Source organism: Panthera leo, chromosome B1, assembly GCF_018350215.1.
Source record: "Panthera leo isolate Ple1 chromosome B1, P.leo_Ple1_pat1.1, whole genome shotgun sequence".
NCBI lineage: Eukaryota > Metazoa > Chordata > Mammalia > Carnivora > Felidae > Panthera > Panthera leo.
Window position 1 is genome coordinate 115,846,692 of NC_056682.1, and position 21,928 is coordinate 115,868,619.

Consider the following 21,928-nt stretch of genomic DNA (forward strand, 5'->3'; position numbering starts at 1 on the left):
CCAGCATTCAGCTTTACCATAACTTAAGTAATAAGACATTTCATGTACCTCTTAGCCTGTAAACAAGTAAAATGGGCCAAAAGTCAGTAAGTATTTTCCAATTCCCTCATTTTGAAATAAGAAAAGTTTGAAATAAGAAAAACACATGCAAATTCAAACTCACCCTTTAAGTTTTCTCCAATCTGGGACTTGGTTATCACTGCCTGAATCAAGACAGAGCCAATAAAGCTGTCCCATTCCCAGAAAGAGCCATCAGCAGCAGTCACACTCAGCTCATCGCCCTGGTCACTGCTTTGGCCTGTAGAAGCAGGTCCAGCATGATTGGTCTGATGCTGAGATGGGACCTATCGGGAATAGTCCACCTCCAAAGTCAGGAGATAATTTTACCAAATAGAAAGAAGCTGAATATTTCTCTTCTTTCTTGAGAAAAGAAAAAGGGTCTGGGATGACCTGTAGTGACCCCATCAGTTTGCAAAGCATTCTGAGTCTTCACAAATTGTGCTAATGGGGAGAAAGAGGGGGGGGGGAAAGATTGGGTATATGCCAGGTCACTGGGGTCCCCATGGTTCTAGGAAGAAGCAGAAAGACACAGGAACTTCCAAAGAGGAATGCCCACGCCCCCCCCCCCCCCAACTAATCAGAGCAGATTCCATCTCGTTTGTTGTAATGAAGCACACCAGTTTATAATCAGCCCTCGTACTAGGGAGAGAAAACAAGCATCTCTAGAGATGGTTCTGGGAACACAGTTGGGAGAGCCAAGGCACATTACTCCAATATGATTCTAAACATCTTTGTTGCCATAAAGTTATTCTAGTGAAAAAGATTCAAGAATATTACAGAAACCATTTGAGCTGTTGTGAGCTCACTAGACTCTTTCCATAGTAGGATGGTCACAAAGAGAAGGGTGAGGGAGGAATAACAAACAGGAAGCAATATCCAGGCTAGGGAAGGAAACTGGCAAAATATAGGCTATATTATTCTATTTTAGGTTTAGGGCTGGACACCAGTTCTACAGGGAAATATGGGAAAAATCAAGGTAACTAGGTAGACTATAGATAGAAAATCAAGATATAAACAAGCCCACATGGAAAGCCAATGTATAAATGTGAAGGGTTTGATGGAAAGTGTGGAGGCTACATTTTCTTAAACATAAAACATGATGCAAATATGATTTGACTAATTTAAGAATTATAACTCCAGACTTTTTCTTATCCTAGATTTATGATTATTATTATACTCTTAGCTATATTTTTTCTTTCAGAAATACCTATTACTCAGATTTCTGCCTTCATTTCTATTGATTTTTCATCTCACTGTTTTTATCTTTTTGACTATTCTTAATTCTATGAGAGTGTGATTCTATACTATTATTAATATTATTATCCCAATTTTGGGATTCCTAGAATTAGCCAACACTATATATGTGTCATTTCCAGTGCATTATCTCTAGGTACTGAGGGAGACCAAAAAAATAAATAATACAGCATAGCACTTAAGTTTTTTTCTTTCACAAATGCATTGTCCTTTTTTTTTTGGCCTAAAAAAGCATAAAGTAATGTGATAATTTTAATGTTTTACGTGCTCAATATAATTTCCCATTCACCTTCTTTAGCTTCTGAGACATATTTCTCCCACTCCATGTGTTCCTAGAGAAGCTGTCAATCATGTGCCACATGTCTTCTTCTCCTTGCCAAAGGGGTGTGCACATGATTAAGTTTGATCCAGTCATAACACATCTCCCCAGTACAATGATAGAGTTAGCATAGACCTGGACCAAAGTTTGACCATTCAGAATCCTCTCAGGGATACTTTAGCTATAGCTGCTGCAAAAGATTCTTCAATATGGTTTTCAAGTTTTAATAATGTAAACCTGTAAACCCAGAATTAATTTTTTGCTACATGATGCAGGACTATCCATGTGGAAGAGGCCAAAAACACACGTAGAAGCTGTGAAAAGCAGAACCAAGAGATGGAACGAGGTGAAGCCATGAAAACATCATTTGAGTCCAGATTCCAACCTTGATCTGCCAGTGACATCAGCCAATAAATATTGTTCTTTGCCTAAACTAGTTTAAATTGGGTTCCATCACTTGCAACTGAAAGAACACTGGGATACATAAATGTCAAACGCGATTTAACAGGACACAGCTGATAGTAATACGAAGACTTCACAGCTTAATCATAAATGATTAATGTGTGTCATTAACATTTTCCAGAAATTCGTGATGCCCTATTTCAGTATTGTTGCACCTGGTCAGCAAAGTTGGTGAACATAACAGTTACTATGGTTTATAGAAGGATATCCAAGTCACTGATTTCTTGATTTTCTGCTATTTTAAACAGTGTTCTGGATCATGGATTTTGGATTTAGGATGATGCATATCTTCTTATCTCCTGGATACTATACGATTGTAAATGTAACATGGTTAAATAGTAAAAATCACATTCTGCTAACACTAGATTTAAAACCATATAATCACACATAAGAAGTGTCTCTTTCTACATCTTTTACCAAGTGAGTAAATAAGCCTCTTTGAATTGTTTTAATCTAGACACTGTTTTTGTCTCCAAAACAAATAGCACTGTCCTATTCTCACTGTATTCCAATATCAAGTGCCTTCATCCACTGAAAATAATATTTATTGATGGCCTACTATGTACTAAGCAGTGTAATATATATGCTATGGATTACATTTAGGAGGATAAAGCTCAGGTCAGTGGTGAAGGCAGGTAGTAAACTCATAAACACTAATTAATTTGGGGTAGTAATAGATGTTGTAAAAAATGTCAGGTAAGGGACTGGGGAGATGAAGCCCCAAAGAAGTGGCATTTAAGAAGATAGCTGAAGGATTCTGGGGGTGTGGGTGGTTCAGTTGGTTAAGTATCAGACTCTTGGTTTCGGCTCAGGTCATGATCTCACAACTCATGAGTTCGAGCCCGACATTGGGCTCTGAGCTGACAACATGGAGTCACGGAGTTTGCTTGGGATTCTCTGTCTCCCTCTCTCTCTGCCCCTCCCCCACTCTCTTTCTCTCTCTCAAAAATAAATCAACTTTATGGGGTGCCTGGATGGCTCAGTCGGTTAAGCATCTGTCTTCAGCTCAGGTCATGATCTCGCAGTTTGTGAGTTTGAGTCCCGCGTTGGGTTCTGTGCTGACAGCTCAGAGCCTGCAGCCTGCTTCAGATTCTGTGTCTCCCTCTCTCTCTGCCCCTCCCCTGCTCATGCTCTGACTCTCTGTGTCTCAAAAATAAATAAAACATTTAATAAATAAAATAAACAAACTTTTTAAAAAAGAATATGTCTGAAGGATTTAAGAATAATGAGAGCAGGAAATTAATAATTTTAAAGTCTTGGGGAAGGAATGAGTTTAGCATATTTAAGAAATGACAAGAAGCCCAGACCTGAAGATAAAGAGTAACAGCACTTTGTAGACCTTTGTAAGAAACATGGCTTTTATTCCACACTTAATGCTAAGTTACTGGAGAGTTTTGAGTGGAAGAGTAGCATGATTTGATTTAAGTTCTTAACAGGTTACTCTGGGGGTGGGAGGATGACAGCAATTGTAGAAGCGGGGAATTAATAGATATCAATGAAGGGGTTATTACTGTAAGCCAGGTAAGCCCTGTGTTAGCCAGAATTAAGTTTGGTAGAAATGGAGTGTTGAGAAGGGGCTGAGGGATATAATTCGAGGTAGAGTTAGGAGGATTTCCTGACCAATTGGATGGGGTGAGAAAAAATCTAAGTTTTTAAGTAATTGCGCAAATGATGGCGGCATTTACTGAAATGGGGACTAGCAAGAAGTACATTTCACTATGAATATTCAAAAGGGATTTCTGCCTTCAACTTCTGAGTAGGACCAGGGGCGGCAGCCAGACCAGGATTCCCTGTGCCCAGCATGACAGGGTGGTAGAGTAGAAGTGGTTTTCACTTTCTGGCAGAGAGACCTGAGAAAGCCCCCCAGAGTTGCCTGAAGCCAAATGTGGTGTCAGAGCAGTTAAATATATCCCCTACACTTAAGGACGACATTGACATGGCACAGAAAATTGAAGATCTCAACCTTGGAGATGGTAATAAGGGAAAACATAACCGTGGTCTGTGAGAAGATAGCTAAACCCATTCTGAAAAGAAAATACCTCAGCAAAAGCCATAACAAACCAATGATGATGACTCGGACAAGACATGACATCTACCTCACCCCATTTACCCATTTATCAACACCTGAAATGATATAGACCCCAATACTCCACCCCACTGCCACCGGAAAACCTAGAAAAGAAAATTAGAATAATGTAAAAAGACCCAAGCAAAGATTAATTTCATTATGCAGTTGAATAGAGGATTGTTACAATTTAGTTACATGAAAAATAAAGATTAGAAGTACTAAAGATTAGTACTTTTCAGCTGTGGACTTGAATATATACCTTCTATATAGGGCAGATACAATTCCACATCTAACTGGCCTGGCTTTTGGAGAGCCAGAACAAGAAAGAAGGGTCATTGAAATATGTGAGAACTAAATGAAGACATATTCCCTCATCACTTGAACAAAGATTTAAGCAATTTCTGTGGTGATTAAAAGCCACTGCCAATCTCTAGGGTAAATGAATTGAATTACTATCAGGAATACATAAAATATTTCTTTCAAGATAATTTTTTAAATATTCAACTTAAAGTGAGCAATACAGCAGACAGTATAACTATAAAGCATTAATGCAGGTTTGGTTATTTCTAATTAATTTATTTGTTTTATGAGACCAAATCTTTAAAAAAATCTTCAGATATGTCGTGTCATGCATTGGTAGATGGGCACACCCCAAGTGACAATAGGTGTCACAATGCTGGTGCCTAGAAAAGGTAGCTCACGTCAGGTACTATTACTTTCTAAGTGTCCTCTCAGCCAGGTTCACTCCTGTTTATGTTGATAAATGGCACAACGGCAACGATTGTACTTTGTAAATGTATATAACTATGTGCTATATGTCACACTGTTCTCAAATAGTCCAGTGTATCTCAGAGCAATATCTAAGGTTACTCAAAAACTACATTTGCATCCATCTGTTCATTATAAAAAATTAGCATAGATTCAGATGTTAATTATATCCTAGGGGGAAATACTCTTATTTTGATATACAATAATATAGAATTATGGTTTGTTTTTTTTTAAATATTTGTTTTTGGTTTTGTTTTTGTTTTGTTTTAATTGTTGCTGCTGTTTGTTTTTTTTTTTTTTTAATGTTTATTATTTTTGAGAGAGAGAGAGAGAGACAGAGCATGAGCGCGGGAAGGGCACAGAGAGAGGGAGACACAGAATCTGAAGTGGGCTCCAGGCTCTGAGCTGTCAGCACAGAGTCCGACGCAGGGCTTGAACTCACGAACTGTGAGATCATGACCCAAGCTGAAGGTGGACGCTTGAGCTGAAGCCGGACACTTAACCGACTGACCCACCCAGGTACCCCTAGAATTATGCTTTGTAATTCTTTATTATAAAAATGTGGTGGAACTAATTTGCATATAGAAATGCTTAAGATTTTTACTCAAGAATTACAAATTTGATGAATTGTTCAATTACTGACTCATTAAAAGCACAGGATGATGTCAGAATCTATGTCTTCTCATTGCTCTTTCTTCAGTATTTTTCACACCAGATGATATGTGACTTCCTGATATTTTTTTTGTGAGCCCGTGATGGTTTTGTGACTTTGTGTTTTGTTGACTTCATGATCCATTTCCATATCTTAAACTGCAGAATCAATATGAAATCACAAAACACAATATCTCCAAAAGGAAATGAAAAATTCCAGTGACCACAGAGATTCCAAAGTAAAGGTGATTAACATGGAAAGTATTTAAAGGAAAGGTGAGTATTCGACCCTCTGCAATACCATCATTGACAATCAGCTGTGGAAAACCTGAACAATATCAAATTTTTCAAAGGCTTTCAAGAAAAGCAAGAAATATACTTTATGCAGGAATATGGGTTTAACTCTAGTCTCTTGTTCACAGTGCTTTTGTAGTCTGCACAAAATATCTTACTACATTAGACTATAATACTGGGCTAATTATCATGAAATCCACGCCAAATTGAAAGTTCCTTGTTGTTTATTTGTTTATACCATTTTTAATTTGCATTTTTTTATAAGAACGAATATCCCAAGCTTCTAAGTAAAACTAGTACAGTACCTGGATCCAGTTGGATGTAACAATTTCCCAAGATACTTCCCATTCTCTCTGAAAATGGCATTGGAAAATCTAGTACTAATTGTATAATTTTTGAAACAAATATCACATACTGCCTTAAATAACTTTGATGCAGATCTCCTCCTGAATCAAAAATTTTTTGCAGTCATCCTTATAAATCATGACAAGTATATCTAATATCTTTTGTTTTTGCCTGTCCAGCAACTGTTTGTTTCTGGGAGAAACAGCAGCCTAATTTACCTTTTGGAAACTATCTTCCCCCAATTAAAATGACTGTAGTAAAATAATAAGTGATATCTCTACTATCCTTTCTCTTTCCTGCCCCAGCTTAGAGGTAGTGACGTGGATCCTCTCTGTCCCAAGTCCTAGCTATTCCTCTTCCTTAGATTCCAAGGACTTCCCATATGCTTCCCATAAATAATAATTTTTCTTCTTCTTCTTCTTCTTCTTCTTCTTCTTCTTCTTCTTCTTCGTAACTTACTTAGCCAAAGAACTCCAACTGACACAATATGCCATAATTGAAGTCAACATGGATTTCAGTCCCGGACACTTATGAGTATTGTCATAAATATGACAGTATTCTGAACTATGTTGCCCATAGACTTTTGAATGGAATAATAGTCATGAGTTTGAAGGACTATTACCTGCCTGAACAAGGTGTTGAAATATATGAACCAACCTGTAGTTCATCTGGAACTATTCTGCTCTCCTTACACGCTACTAACAACTTTATATTAGAAAATGCCCTTCTTACTTTTCTTACATGTGGTGATACAGTTTCACTCGCAAGGGCATTTTTTGGCCATTATAAATATTCAATTTTGTTCAGTCAGGATACATTGTAATAATAGTGCCTTCCATTTTATAACACGTCATATTGTATAAGAAAATTGTGAGTATACTGATTACTCTGTTGTTGATGTCACATAGGTGAGAAAACGGAGGCTTACAGAGGTTGAATGAATTTCCCAGTCATGCAGTTGGGAAATGTTAGACTGGGAGTGGACTAAAGATTTCTAATTCAAAGTCCAAAGTTCATTTCTTTATATCATTAACATGCTCTGTCTAGAGGATCTCATAGTGAATGTTACAAAAATAGTAAAGAAGAGTTGATAGAGATATCTCAGATATAGAATTTAGGCAGCCCAAATTCAATCAAGATGCAGTTGTGTTTGTGATGCATAATACATTTCTATTAAAAGCCTAAATCTCAGAAGAATAATTAAAGATATAGGTTAGATATTTGATCCTAATAATCTTATAAAATCTCAGAAGGATATTGCCTAGTTGTGTCTATTTTGTTTCTCTGAGATGGAATAAAATCTCTCAGCCTGTACCTATGAAGTAGACTTATTCTCACCAGTCTCACCAATGTGCCTTAGACAAACCTTGTTAATGTCAGGGCTTAAGCACTGTTATGGGGGTGTGGATATAGCATTGAATCAAATAAAAATCAGGCAAAGTCCCTGGACTTATGGAGTTCCCATACCAATGAATAGAAACTAATTTGTGTTAAATTAGGGATGCTTATAGATACTACCAGCTTTCCAACCTTTTTTTTCTAATAGGATCTCATACATTTCTCTCAAAGATGTAATATTCAGTGGTAGTAAATAACAAGCAAAGGATTAACAAGCTTCCACAAACTGTCTATTTTCTGGAGATAAAAGTAGTCTTAGTTGGTCTCGCCTAAATTCAGGAAAAATATACTTCAGGAAAAAAGTGTCTTTAATTCAAGAGCACTAATATCAGAACTCACCAGAAGTTCTTGTGACTCCTTCAGACTTTCTTTTTCTTTAGAGTGATCATGTTGAAATACGCTTGAGACTCAGAACACTGCCAGAAGATATAGTAAAATTTCTGGGCCTGAAATACATATGCGGCATTTTAATGGCTTCATTCTTATTTTTTGCCTTTAAGTATTCATATCATCGCATTTAAAATTATATAATTAGTTTACTATAATTGTATCAGTTATCTGTTGCTGAATAACAAACTACTCCAAAACCTAATGGCTTAAAGCAACAACCAATTATTTATCTGAAGTTTCTGTGGGTCCGCAGTTTGGGCTTAACTGGACGGCTCCAGTACTAGTCTCAGCTGAGGTCACTACCGCATTTATGGATAACTGAGAAGCTGCCTAAGGTTGGCTGTTTTGTTTTGTTTTGTTTTGTTTTGTTTTGTTTTGTTTTGTTTTCTAGAACATCTAGGGCAACTGGGAAATATGTCTATCTCAATCAGCTGGCTAGCTTAGCTTCTTCACAAGATTTTGAAGAGAAACAAGAGAGTACAAGTCCCAGTGTGCAATCTCTTTTCAAAACCCTGACTGCATGATGCTTGTTAATGTCCAGTTAGACAAAGCAAGTCAAAATGCCAGCCTGGAGTCTGTAGGAGATACTACCAATGGTTATATGGACAAAAGGAGAAAGATTATTTAAATACATTATTTAAATAAATAAATATATGGGCTTATATAAATGATGGCTCATTCTTTAATACAAGAAGTTGTATTGTGTGATGCATAACTTGTTTTCAATTATGCCAACATTATCTGAAACCTCTCAAAATGTTACACCTGCAAGGAACTTAGTTCTATGAACTATTACCAAAGAAATACTGTGCCAGACTATGTAAGTGTTTCTCTCGTAATTCCCAGCACTTACCAGTGGGGCTGGCATATACCTATCATATGATTCCATATGGCCTATCATTCAAGGATGGAAGGTCCTTACAAGTATTTTGATGGTGTCCTTTGATAGTACCTTCGTAAATGCCTGTTACAATTCTATCCTATATTAACTACACAGTTAAAAAATAAAAAGAGCTATTAAACTATTTATTCAGCATAAAATATGAAGAAACTTTTCTATGCCACATTAAAAAAAATGTAAGTCACAACCACCAAACAGAATGAGACAGTGGTAGCTAGAGTAGCTTTGTTGGCCAATAGAGGAGTCACAAAGGAAATGTCTGGGAAAGCACTTTGATCTCTCCTGGATGTGCCCACCATGGTTAGCATGAGATGCTTCTCCCTTTACATAGAACAAGGACTCAGGAAACTTCTCCACACTGTTGGTAGGGTTAGACAACAGTGGCAGGGGGTTGGGGGGTGTTTCTGGGAAATGACTGCTAAGTGTACTGGATTTTCCCTTTCTGCCACACCATGCAGTCAGCTGCTTTCCAGTGTCCTTGATGTACTGAACTTTTCCCCATCAAGTTCCTAGCACCCTCCAACAAGCTTTTGAATTATAGTCACACATCTACACCCTGTAGTTCTATAAAGATAATAAAGAAACACTGTAACGTGCTACACTTGGACAGCCTTCTCAGTGAGGCAAAACAGATGTCAAGAGAGGGGGACTATCAATCTAAAGCTAAAGTGAGAGGAGAAAATTAAAATAAAAACTTCAAAATAAATCATTCACTAGGGAGCCAGTAGATGACAGAATATGACAAAGTGGAGTGGCAGCTCCAGGGAGGAAGCTCAAGACAGGCTCAAGATCCTGTTTCAGAATCAGAGTGCATTCAAAGTGTCAAAAGCCCCTTATTCTAAACAGGATCATCTGTGGATCCACAAAGGAATTGCAGGAGGTAGAAATTTTTATGAAACTAATCACTAGACTCCAATGGTGTCTTTAGAAAGGCATGTCCAAAAGCTAGTTGTGAATCTATAATTAGCACAGGTTCAAATGCATCCTTCCCACACTCCAACCTGCCAGCACTATCTTTAAACACTCCACATATCTGTGCTATGTTGTTTTCCTCTCTGTGTCTCCCTTCCTCCCTCCTTCTCTCTCTGTAGACAGATAGATAAGAAAGAAAGAGGATGATGATAGTTCTCTTTCTGTTTTTTTTTTTTTTTTTTTTTTTTTTTTTTTTAATGTTTTAATCTCCCTCTTTAAACTGCAAGGCTCTGGAAAGTAGGAACTGTGTATGCTTTCCTATGCTGCACACCCATGTGCCTAATTCACATGCTAGCTGCTGAGAAATACTTTTGCACTGTCTGATTAAAAGATTCAAGAGTTTCAGACTTCTTTTACAAAACATAATGGAAAATATGCATGTAACAGAATATATACAATGAGAACCAAGTACTTTTGAATGTTTTCAGAAGAAAAATGCCAAACCCTGCTTGGCAAAGACATGTGACTTTATTTTATTTCAATGGTACTTCAAGAGGCACAACAGAGGCCAGAATTAAATATTTAAAAAATATAGAAAAAATACTCAGAATCAGCAGTTTATTTCTGTTTTTGTAAGTTCTGTATTTTGGCACTGGAGGAATTATACTGCTGGGGCAAGATGATCACCCTGTTCTTGATTCTGTGGCATGTAATTGAAAGATTTCATAGCACTGAATAATGGCAAGCATCTGATTCAGTTAACGTTCAGAAAGCTCTGGTTAAGCAAAGAATCCATCTGGCCTAAATCAAACTGGGTGAGAGCTTACCAGAGAACCGGGGGGAGAACAGCTATATTGGGACATCTGAAACTGTCTAGTTCTCTAAGGAGGTAAAATTCCAGGGAAAGAGGTAGTTCATCTAATCTGAGTCTCATTTACAAGGCCCTGAGGGTAGAGAACTAGTAAAGAACTAACTCAAAACACCATTTTAGTTTCTTACAAGACTACCTCAATCATCTCTCATGACAACAACCTGTTATTCTCTACACCAATCCTGTAGCATCACCACCAATATCCTAGCACCCTCCAACAAGCTTTTGAATTATAGTCACCCTCATCCTTTACCAAAATAAGAATTTCCATGTGTCTCAAGATCACTTGCCCTAGCATCTCACAGTACCCATGCCAAGAAGCTCTTACCATCTATCTATAGTGTGTTTAAATTTTAGCCCATCCACTTTTATATTCTAAAGCACAATGCATGAATTACCTAAAAACAATAAAGGTGATTTAAGGAAGACCCAGAGTATGACCACTTATGATTTAGACTGATCGAATAAAAGAATAAGAAAATGGCTTTGGGACACAAGTCAAAGCAGCACAGTTACTTTTTCCTGCAGTTCTAGATAATGTAGTAATTTACTTAGGCACACATACTTTAAATATTGATGCCATCTCAAGAGATGACAGAATGCCCTTCTGGATTTAAGTTTAATCAGCAGCAGAGGCAACAGCCCATTCATTTCCATATTCCAGATAATGCAAAACAGTTGCTCCATATCAAGGCCTGCAAAGAGGCCAATAAAATCACTGTACTGCATTAACTTGCACTTCTGGGCCTCTACATGGTGGTTGTAAAATTATAAGTGTTTGGACGACCACTTCACAGGATTTGGTGATGAGCGCTTTTCACAATAGAAAATGTGAGTCACACAACTTTTACAAGGGTATCTGCCTTGTGAAGCCTGAAAAACAGGAATGAAATGTTACCTCTGCCAGAAGAGTGTCAGGAGGCATACCAAATGACATGTGAAACCAAGTAAATTACACTGTATAAATCAAAGTTCCATTTTGCTATTTTGAAAATGGGCTTTGGCACCAAATTCTTTATTGTCCTGAACAACAATAGTAGTAACTAGAATGATTGCTACGAAAGTGTATAGAAAATATCTAGAGTTTTCATAGCCCGATGTTCCTTAGCACATTTACCCCCTCTAGATATTACGCTTTATCATGGCTGAAAATGATAGAAACATTTCCATTCAAGTATTGTTCACATAGCTATATTTACTTACATTGAAATACTGTGTGATATCTCATGCTAAGTGGAGCCTTAAATGGAAATAGGATGGGTATGGCATTATTTATCTATTTTCCATGCAGCAACCCAATAATTAATTTCATATTTTAAAATCAGCATAAATGCATTTAACACAAGGTATAAAATTATGGTAATTTGAGAAGATTGTTAAAGAAAATATAAAAATCCCAGAAATGAAAATTTACTTTTATAACTGAGTTATTAACGTTTGAGGAATTGACTCAAACTTAACAAAGACTTTTCCAAAAATACTTTCTTTTAAATACATTTTTAATTTCTTTAGTTGCTGATTTTTCTGAATAAGCTTCCCTAAATGATAACATTTTTAACCTTTTTAGGAAATTCTACCTTTATAAATATGGTTTTGAATAATCAAATTGCAGGGCACCTGGGTGGCTCAGTCTTTTAAGCACATGACTCTTGATTTCACCTCAGCTCATGATCCCAGGGGTATGGGATGTAGCCCCATGTGGGGCTCCACACTGAGTGTGGAGAATGCCTGGGATTCTCTCTCTCTCCCTCTGTCTCTCTCCCCGACTTGCATGCTCTCTGTCTCTAATATAAAAAAAAAAAAAATTTTAAGTAAGAAAAAAATTAAATAATAAAATTGAAATTAAAAATAGGCTAACTATAAGAAACTTTAAAAATAATAAGTACTTTGTCTTTCACTTTGAATTTTTGCATTTTCATTACTTTAAATACAAATGTTTTCTGTTTATTCAACTATATATAAATTTTTTTAAGAGGAAATGTATGTAGAGGTAGGTTTCTAAAAATTCAAAAGGAATGACAATTTTAACATATTTCAAAATTGTTATATTTGCTCTGTTTCAGTTTCCATATGAATATAAATCTTTTTGTTTAATAACCAACAAAGCAAAAAAAGGATAATGAAAATGAAGTGGATATAAACATTTTTATTGAGGAATACAATTTGAATGTAAATCACGAAAGCATAGTAGAATGTCTGTTAATAGTCCAATTCCATTTCTGGAAGTCACTTTCCCAAAAAATCTAAGATATATTTTACAACAGCAGGTCCAGATCTGTTTTCTGAAATGATACACATTACAGATAATCTTCACAATAGTCATTTACCCATAGACTCCAATAGAAGTAAAAAAAAAAAACAACAAAAAACGGGGAGAAGTAAACAGTGCCATAAGCACAATGGTCAGCACTAAATTTTATAGGCCAAGTTGTAACAATTATTTGATTAGTGACTCTCACTTGCTAAGAATACAAAAAGTTTACATAGCTGTAAAAAGTACACTAGCTGAATTATGTGCTCTTTCCCCTGAGCCAAATTTAACTGTATTGCTTTCTCACCCATGAAGTGAATATTAAATAATTCTAGTAAGAATGACTGCATTATAAAGATAACCCTTAATCTGCTCTGATTTTTTAAATTTAATTACTTAAAAAAATCTTTGGTCTAATATTTTTTATATCACATCACTGGAAATACATTTCCCCTCAAATTATAATATATATGGCTTTCAGAATACGATAGCTAAAAAAAGTGATACATTTTTCATTAAAAACAAAAGGGTTTTTAACATAACATTCAATGCTAGTTTTACCATCAACATACAAAAAGTAAATGCACATTCCAAAGAGCAAAAGTAAATTCATTACCAAGAGTCATGTGCTAGAGACCACATGAAAACACACAGCTGCTTGCTAAATCACGTTAATAATGAGAAGATAGTAATCAGATTAGTTTCCCAAAACCTAAGAGTTTTTACTGAAGGTGACTTTTCCACAGCATCAACAAATTTAGAACATTTATCCTGATGTTTGAAAAACTGAAATTAACATAAGTGGACATTTTGGTGCCTTTGAACAGATCCTAATGTCCCCAGTACCTTACAAATGAATCATTCAAAATTTTAATTTCTAGGGTCAAATGCCAATGACTTTAACAAGCAAAAAGTAAAGAATTAAAACACTTCTCCAGTGACACTAGGTGAATGTTACTAAGAATCTTCTATAACTACATTAAATCATAAAATGATGAATAAAAAAATCTATGCAATTTCAACTTTAAGGTCCATGAAGAGGATAACTTCTATGTAGAAATGGGAAAGTTACTATTTTCTATTTGAGATCAGAATACATTATCACATTTTCCAGTCATTTTAGTTCCAGGATCTTTTGAAAGAGCCAGGTCTGGATCCAGCCCCTTCTTGCCTGTGAATGTTGCTATTTTGAATTTAAGGTTCCTAGTAAATCCATTTGTCCTCCTCAAGGACTCTTTTCCAGAAAGGCCTCAGCTGAACCTCCGGATTAACATGTACATATGTACATTCAGAAAAAGATTGCTTCACCAAAAAGTCTTACTTCTGGCCATACCAAGCCATGGTATGTATAGAGAGGCTTAGTCTCTATCCATCCCCAAGTCTTATTCTTGCAAGTCGGTACTTTAACAATATTTGAAAAGATAAGTTTTCAAAAATGGCAGAGTCTTCATCAACGTTTAATCAGAGATCACAAAATGGGAAGGAGTTTACATGAATCTGACCAGAAAATACTGGCCACAATTTGAAAGGATTATCACAGAAAAACAGTTGCCACCCCAAATGGTCAAAATTTAGCTCAGAGATAAAGTTTGTAACAGTGCCATAGTTTTGGAGAAAAATAAAACACGCACGATATTTTCCCAGTATTATCCACTCCGTCCCACATCCTTAGGGGAAATCTCACCCTTTCCAAAATACTTTACTTCCCATGCTACATTTCAGATGTGACAGAGATTGGTATATGCTCACCCAATACTTTCCCTTTTCCTCGCTACTAAACTACATCTTAGTTCTCTAGACTTCTTAAACAATGTTTTTTCACCTCTGCTCACAGACTGTTCAGTGTGTCTTCTTCATGCCTTTCTTCTCTTTTGACTACTGAGTTGGAGGAAACCCAGCAAACTCCTATAAGTTTGTAGATGAGTAACATAGAGCCACAGTATGAAAGGAGCCTAGATACCTGAATGATCACATGGAACACAGTCTCTGTCCCTCTATCTGCAATGAATTTTGACAAAAGCAGAAAATACACTCTTTTTCTATTAAGTTTCCTCAGGTTTGGAGGTTGTTATAACATTTAGCATACTGTGATTAAACAACTCCTCGCATAAAGTATCACAGTCAAGTAAATTTATGCTTTCGATTTCTAAAAACAAACAAACAAAACAAAACAAAAAAAAAACATTTTGTTATGGAAGGAATCTACCATGGTCAAATCGGTAGGAAGTTTACAAAATGCCTCTCAGCTGGAGTTAATCTTTCCTTTTTCTCACTCATGATTCATCCAAGGACCCATTTTAAAATCATTTCTTCTTTGCTACTATAATTCACTTAAAGGATGGAGAAGGCCTTACAAGAGGGTAATGACCTTGAGTTCCACAGAGGGGCTAGCAGTATGAAACAGAGATGAGATCACCTTATACCGAACTACATAACTATGATTTCAGAATCATAGAAATGTTAAATCATGTTAGGCCACTAACTTTGGTCTTTCTGCAAATGTTCATTGCTCTACAGTAAAATAAACTATTCCATAAACCAGAGATATGTGGGAAAAGAAGGAAATTCAAGTAGCTGAGTGGAATTAGCCTTATCTTGTAGATATTGCAGAATTTCCTACATTTAATCTTTGTGAGCAGTGTGTTACAACTCTTGGGGATGAAAAACACAGGGAACACATTAGAAACTTAAATTCCACTGCTTGACACACTGGAATTTTCAACCATTGTTTTCAGCTGGAAAAGTATAAAATAATAAACTTAGATGTTCTAAGTGTGGCCTTTGGAACTTTCTTTGTTGATGCTATCATGGGTACACATATTAAAAGTGAAATGGAAGATGAATAGTTTACAGGGTAAAGAAATATTTTCCATCTTCACAATCTATGGTTTCAGGACTCCCCTAAGGCTTTAAAATGAAGTCTACTTGGTGGTCTCAACTCTAACCCCTGGAGAATGTATTCCACATCTCCAACACAGAACACCTGATTCTGCAAAATTTGACACTTCTCGGCAGCCTCCACACAGAAGAAACTGAGGACTTGACATGCATGGAAATTAAATTATCTTCCACCCCTAGAGACACACTGTCCTCCCAGGTCAGGGTTACATTAAGGTCAAATGAAGGAGCTCAAATTTCAACCAATTCGACACTAGCTGTGAATCGACAGAAAACACATCCTTTTGAGTTCTTGACAATCTGCTACATTTTACGTGATCCATCAAAAATAAGAATAGAATCAACACACCAAATAAATCACTTTAAAGGAAAAATAGCTTTGCGTTATCAATCTGGATGATTATCTTAAGATCCAGGATTGCTTCTAACATGTGAGTTTCCCACAAGTTTGAAAATGTATAAATAAATTCTGAGACAGTTATTAAAATTCAGTCTGTGTTGGCAAAGACCAACTGTTCAATATAACCTTTATAGAAACTTAAGAGTCTTTCACTTGGTGTTGTTTATTAGTAATTCACAGCCCTAAGTAATGTCTGAATGGCTTAGATGCAGCCAAAAATGGATAGTGAATTTAGGACTCATCATTAATGCCCCAGGGAAAAAATAGAAGCACTTAAAATATGAGATATAAGTATTTTTCATAAGAATTAACCATTGGTATTTACAAGTGCTCCTTGAATAGATAATTACATTAGACTTACTTAAATGTACATATTTTCTAAAGTAATTCTTATTGCTGAAAGTAGACTATTTTACCTATCCACTTCCATTCAGTTCCTTCTCAGCTGATTTGTCCACCCATCAATTGGCTAAAACAGGATAAACCTCAGCCAAATCAGGAAGTTGAGAATATATACAATCTTAGTGCAATAGAATGTTTTCAGCTCATTCAGAACACATTACATTTCCCACACTTTAGCAAAGTTTGGAACATTTCATGAATTTTTAAATTATGTCTAGAAATCAAGATGATTTGTTTCAAAGCCTTTGAAGACACCCAGACTTTGAATGTAGAAGATATGAAAGTCTTCTGAATTCCTAGAGGTTACCTTCACTATTTATTCTTTGTGCTGCCTAATCCATATCCTAGTTCTCAGTTATTATGTAAGAGACACAATGTCAAGAAGCAAGCCCTCTTTCTCTCATCACTGGAGTTTACAGCTGTATTAATCTGAGAACTCACAGTCTCCCTTGCAGACCCAAATGGCATAAACTGTGTCACCTTAAAAGTAGAAAGAGGTAAATACAATTAGATGTGTACAAATTCTGAACCTGGGCCACTCTTTCCATTCTGTGCATATAGGTCTTGAAACTATATCATCATAACTATCATCAAGCTCTTTGATCAACTGCACTCATATTTTAATCATCATTTGTTACGTCAAACTGTCAAACTTAGCTCTTTGGGCATTATATATCTACTAGGTAGAAATGCTTCTTTTCCATTTAAGGTAAATGAAAAGATTAATTATTAGAAGATAATTAGGCAGTCTTATGTGAAAGGTTAGCTGAATCATATGTTGTCCTCACACTGTTCTTGTTAATCTGTTTGTGGGAGACTTTGTCATTTCTTTATATTCTTCTTTCTTCCGAGCCTTTTTTTTCCCATTGAATTCTGAAAGTGAGAAGTATACATGGCTGTGCAACTCTTCTTAAAATGAAAAAAGAGGCATTTTCAACCAATAGATATTTAATGAAAATGAATTGCATGCATACATATGGAATAAAATGATAAAATGCATATTCATCAAATTACTTAAAAAGTATAGCTCAGCTTTCCACCTCTGTGGCTTATCAGCACATCAGCATTAGACCAAAGGGAATTTCTCCCACCTTGTTCCAAAGAGGTTTTCCTACAAACTGGTTATTTTCAAGAAAGTTTCTTTCCATGGAAAATTTTTCCAGTGATGCGTCCAAGTCACAAGCCTAATCTAGCCCACTTTATATCTGAAAATCATTATCCTCAGGACCTCTCAGACTTTAGAAACATGTGTGTAGGTCCAAATGTATACATGGATAGAGCTTTCTAGTTAAAACTGTAAAACCCTGGTGAGAGGCACCTCCAAAATGAGTAGAGGCAATTGTGGCAACCACCTTGCTGGAAAGGCAGCACCCCTGGAGAAAGATATTAACTGGGAGCACCCAAGCTCCTGGTCCCATTGGCATCATGTGAGGACAAAGTTAAGCTGACTTTCTTACCTCCAAGAAAACTGAAACCAATCTGGCCACAGCATAACACCACTGAAAGTTCCTGTAACCAAAAGGTAAATACATATTCTCCAACTGAATAGTACAAATTGCTTGCTCACTTCTTTTATTCTAATTCAAAAGTAATATATGCTGATTATAAACAAATATAGGGATAGATACTGATACATCCACCTTTCCCCAATACCACAGCCCTCACCAGAGGTAACTCTTACAAACCACTTTTATGCATTTATAAGGATAACGACAATAGTCAAAATTTATATAATAGCTGCCATATGTCAGGATTTGTGCCAAGCACTGGTATAAATGCTAAGTCACTTAGTCCTTATAATAAACCAATAGGAACTATTCTTGTCTGCATTTTATAGATAACAAAACTGAGCCTCAGAGAAAATAAGTGATTTTCCCAAGTTACATAGATAGTAAGAGACCCAGCTGAAATTTGAATCCCAGCATTTTTATTCCAGATTCTGTGGTTAAATACCATGTAATACTATCTCCCAATGGACAAAATGACAGAGATAGGGTACAGGTGGAGATAGAGGCTGATATGGGTTTGGCAATAGAGATAGAGGTCAGCAGAGGTGTAGAAGGTATAAACATAGATGTAGCTCAAGATTTGTGTTATTTTCCATCTCTCTTATATTAATAGGACCATTCTCTGTGCATTATTTAGAGATTTTCTCTTAATTCTTATTTATTGAGGTATAATCTAGTTATAATACATTAGAACAATTTAATGATAGATTTCTATGAATTTAGTCTACTGTGGTATAATCACCACCACAGTAAAAATATAGAATACTTCCATCATGTCAAAAAGTTCCCTTATGCCAATTTGAAGTCAGCCCTTCCCCCACCCCTGGGCCATGGCAACCACTAATCTGCTGTCTACAAGACGTAACAATACATTTTGGAAATTGTTCTACGGGAATGGTAAGAGTGGAATACATTCCAGTGATTTTATAAAATACAATCCATATTAGATAAACTGTGACTTATGCTTCCTTAATAGGATTTGCATAGTACATTTGAGATGGGGTTACAGAATGGATTTATACAATAGTCATTTAATAGTCTTCTATTTCAAAATCCATAGCAAATGCTAAACAAGAGCAGTATGGACCACACAACTTTTCTCTGAAAGGATTACCAAGCATTAGGAAGAAATAATAGCTATCAATTTGCTCCCCTTCAATTTGCTGAAAAGCAAGGGGGACAGTTAATGAGAATTAATGGAAAGGAGTGGAAAAAGGACAGAAACATTAAAAACACTGTAAACTCTTTTGCATAGCTTAAAAACTACATAAATAAGCTTCCTATTGGAGGACAGCGTAACAACACATTGCAGAATTTCTCAGGGCCTGCTCCTCAGCTAAGAGGCCAAGCGTGAAAATAGTAAGAGAACAGCTAGAAGACAAAGGACTCAGAAAATTTTAGAGGGGGTATTTTCATCTTTATAGGTTTCTGATGCCAAAAATGGAAGAAATTTTGACTAACTTCTTCAGCACAGCACAACCATGACCCTCAAATATCAGATTTAATATTGTCATTTAGCATTTCATAAGCTTCTACAAGGTTCCAAAGAAGAATAAGTATATTTTTTCCTCCAGATTAATTTTTTTTTTTGGCAAACTAGAATGTGCCCAAAGGAATCCATAAACCACATTCATTCACACATGCAAAGAGAGAAAGCTGAAGCTATTGACTAACAAGTTGATAAACTGTAACCTAGCCAGCAGCTGCTTTTCATGGAATTGCTTTGCTTATATTGAAATAATGGAAGCAAAATGCCTGCACTTTCTCTTTATCAATTGCATCTGGTAGAGTACAAGATTACAGAAAACAATGTTATCTTACTAAAAAAAAAAACAAAACTAAAAAACTCCGTTATACTTGTTTTGTGTATTCAATTAAACTTGTTGGCTTAAGCAAGTATTATCTGATGGCAGACATATCACCTGGGAGGTTCCTGGAAGGGCTGACAGAGCTTTAGGCTCACGGGTCAACTGCAGGATGGTATTTTGGAAGTGCATAATAGGAAAGTACAAGGATATTGTTCTAAACATACTTTTTTTAACAGGTACTTGAGAGCCAAATTCTGAGTATTGCATTGCCAGGGTGCACTCTAAACAGTGGGTGTATAATGTGCTCTCATCAAGATGACAGCCAGAGTGTAGCTATTCCATTGAGGGAAAAACCTTTACAAAGGTGGAGACTGTTTCTTTCACTCAAGATGTTTGTCCCTCTATTTTATCTGTTTTTCTGTCCAATTCTGTCCAATACAACACCTAAGAAAGATTAATTTCATTCCTTTGCTTCTAGAGTCAAGGACTTATTTCTACAATAGAACACTCCACCAAATACCACCAAGTACTCCAGAAGCTTAGGAGGTCTAGCCCAGAATTTATAGTCAGGGACAGAATTGTTATTATTGACTGTTAATGCCAACGTCTCGGTCATCCTCAGAGAACTCCAGCATCCAGCCACAGAGCATGAACAGGTCAGTCAAATAGAGAGGCTTATGGATTTCCCTCCATCTGACCCACTTCAACATCTCTAGCCCTTTTTAAAGGCTGGTGTAGCAGATGAATTGAGGAACACAAAGTTGAATGTCTTTTTGAAAATTTTGTGGTTTCATCATTTTACCCCTAGCTATAAGAGAATGGGTTAGAGATTAGAATATCTGCAGAGAGAAGATACCATTTTTTAATTTCAGCAATGAATTCCATTTAGGAATGGCTTAAGAATACCAATTTCAAGACAAATAGGAACTAGATTTTGATATATAGTCTAAATATTTATAGTAGATGCTAAAAATACCATATCTGTCTCCTTAGTTTTAATTGAAGTTATATTGTTTTGTTTGCCATTCATTCTATGAAGAAAAGAATATCTAGTATTTGCCTAGCACTTAATTTTGAACACTCTACATAACTAACCCTTGCAATAGCCATGTAAGGTAGGTAGTAATGTTCTTGCTTTATATGGTAAAATTGAGTCACAGAGAAGTTCAGAGACCTGCCCAAGAACAAGCAGTTTTTAAGTGAGGGAACTGGAGCTAGAACTCAGGTCTTCAATGTTTCAGTTCAGTGACATCCTACTATGCCACAGCTGTCTCTTAAGTCACCTCGTCCCCAAATGAAAATGTGATGAAAGTCACAGAGAATGAATTAATTAAAAAGTTGAAATTCATGAGACCCTAATGATTAAAAAAAAAAAAAAATTAGTGTTTATTTATTTATTTATTTATTTATTTATTATTTATTTATTTATTTACTTATTTATTTACTTATTTTGAGAGAGAGAGCGACAGAGACAGAGAGTGAGTTGGGGAGGAGCAGAGAGAGGGAGACATAGAACTCAAAGCAGGCTCCAGACTCTGCTCTGCCAGCACAGAGCCTGACTCAGGGCTCGAACTCACAAACTGTGAGATCATGACCTGAGCCGAAGTTGGACAATTTAACCTAGCAAGCCACCCAGGTACCCCTGGAGATCCTAATGATTTCTAAAGCTAGGTATTAAAACGTTCCTCAAAGATCCTAAAGCCACTAATGAATTGATTTATTAATAATAGACTTTCTTTATCTTACCTTAAATCCCCCAGGTTGAGTCATGCAGAATGTCCCAGAATCTTGAAATAAGATCTCACTCAGTCAGTGGAAACAAGAAGATAGGAATGAGAAATGAGGCCCTGCCTGTTTGAGACAGAGGGTCTCAGGGCTTTTGTTAGGCTCTGGGGATAACCTGGTGCCTGGTATTAAAACCATTCAATATAAAGAATACAACTTTTTAGAAGAAAATAGTAGTTTCCT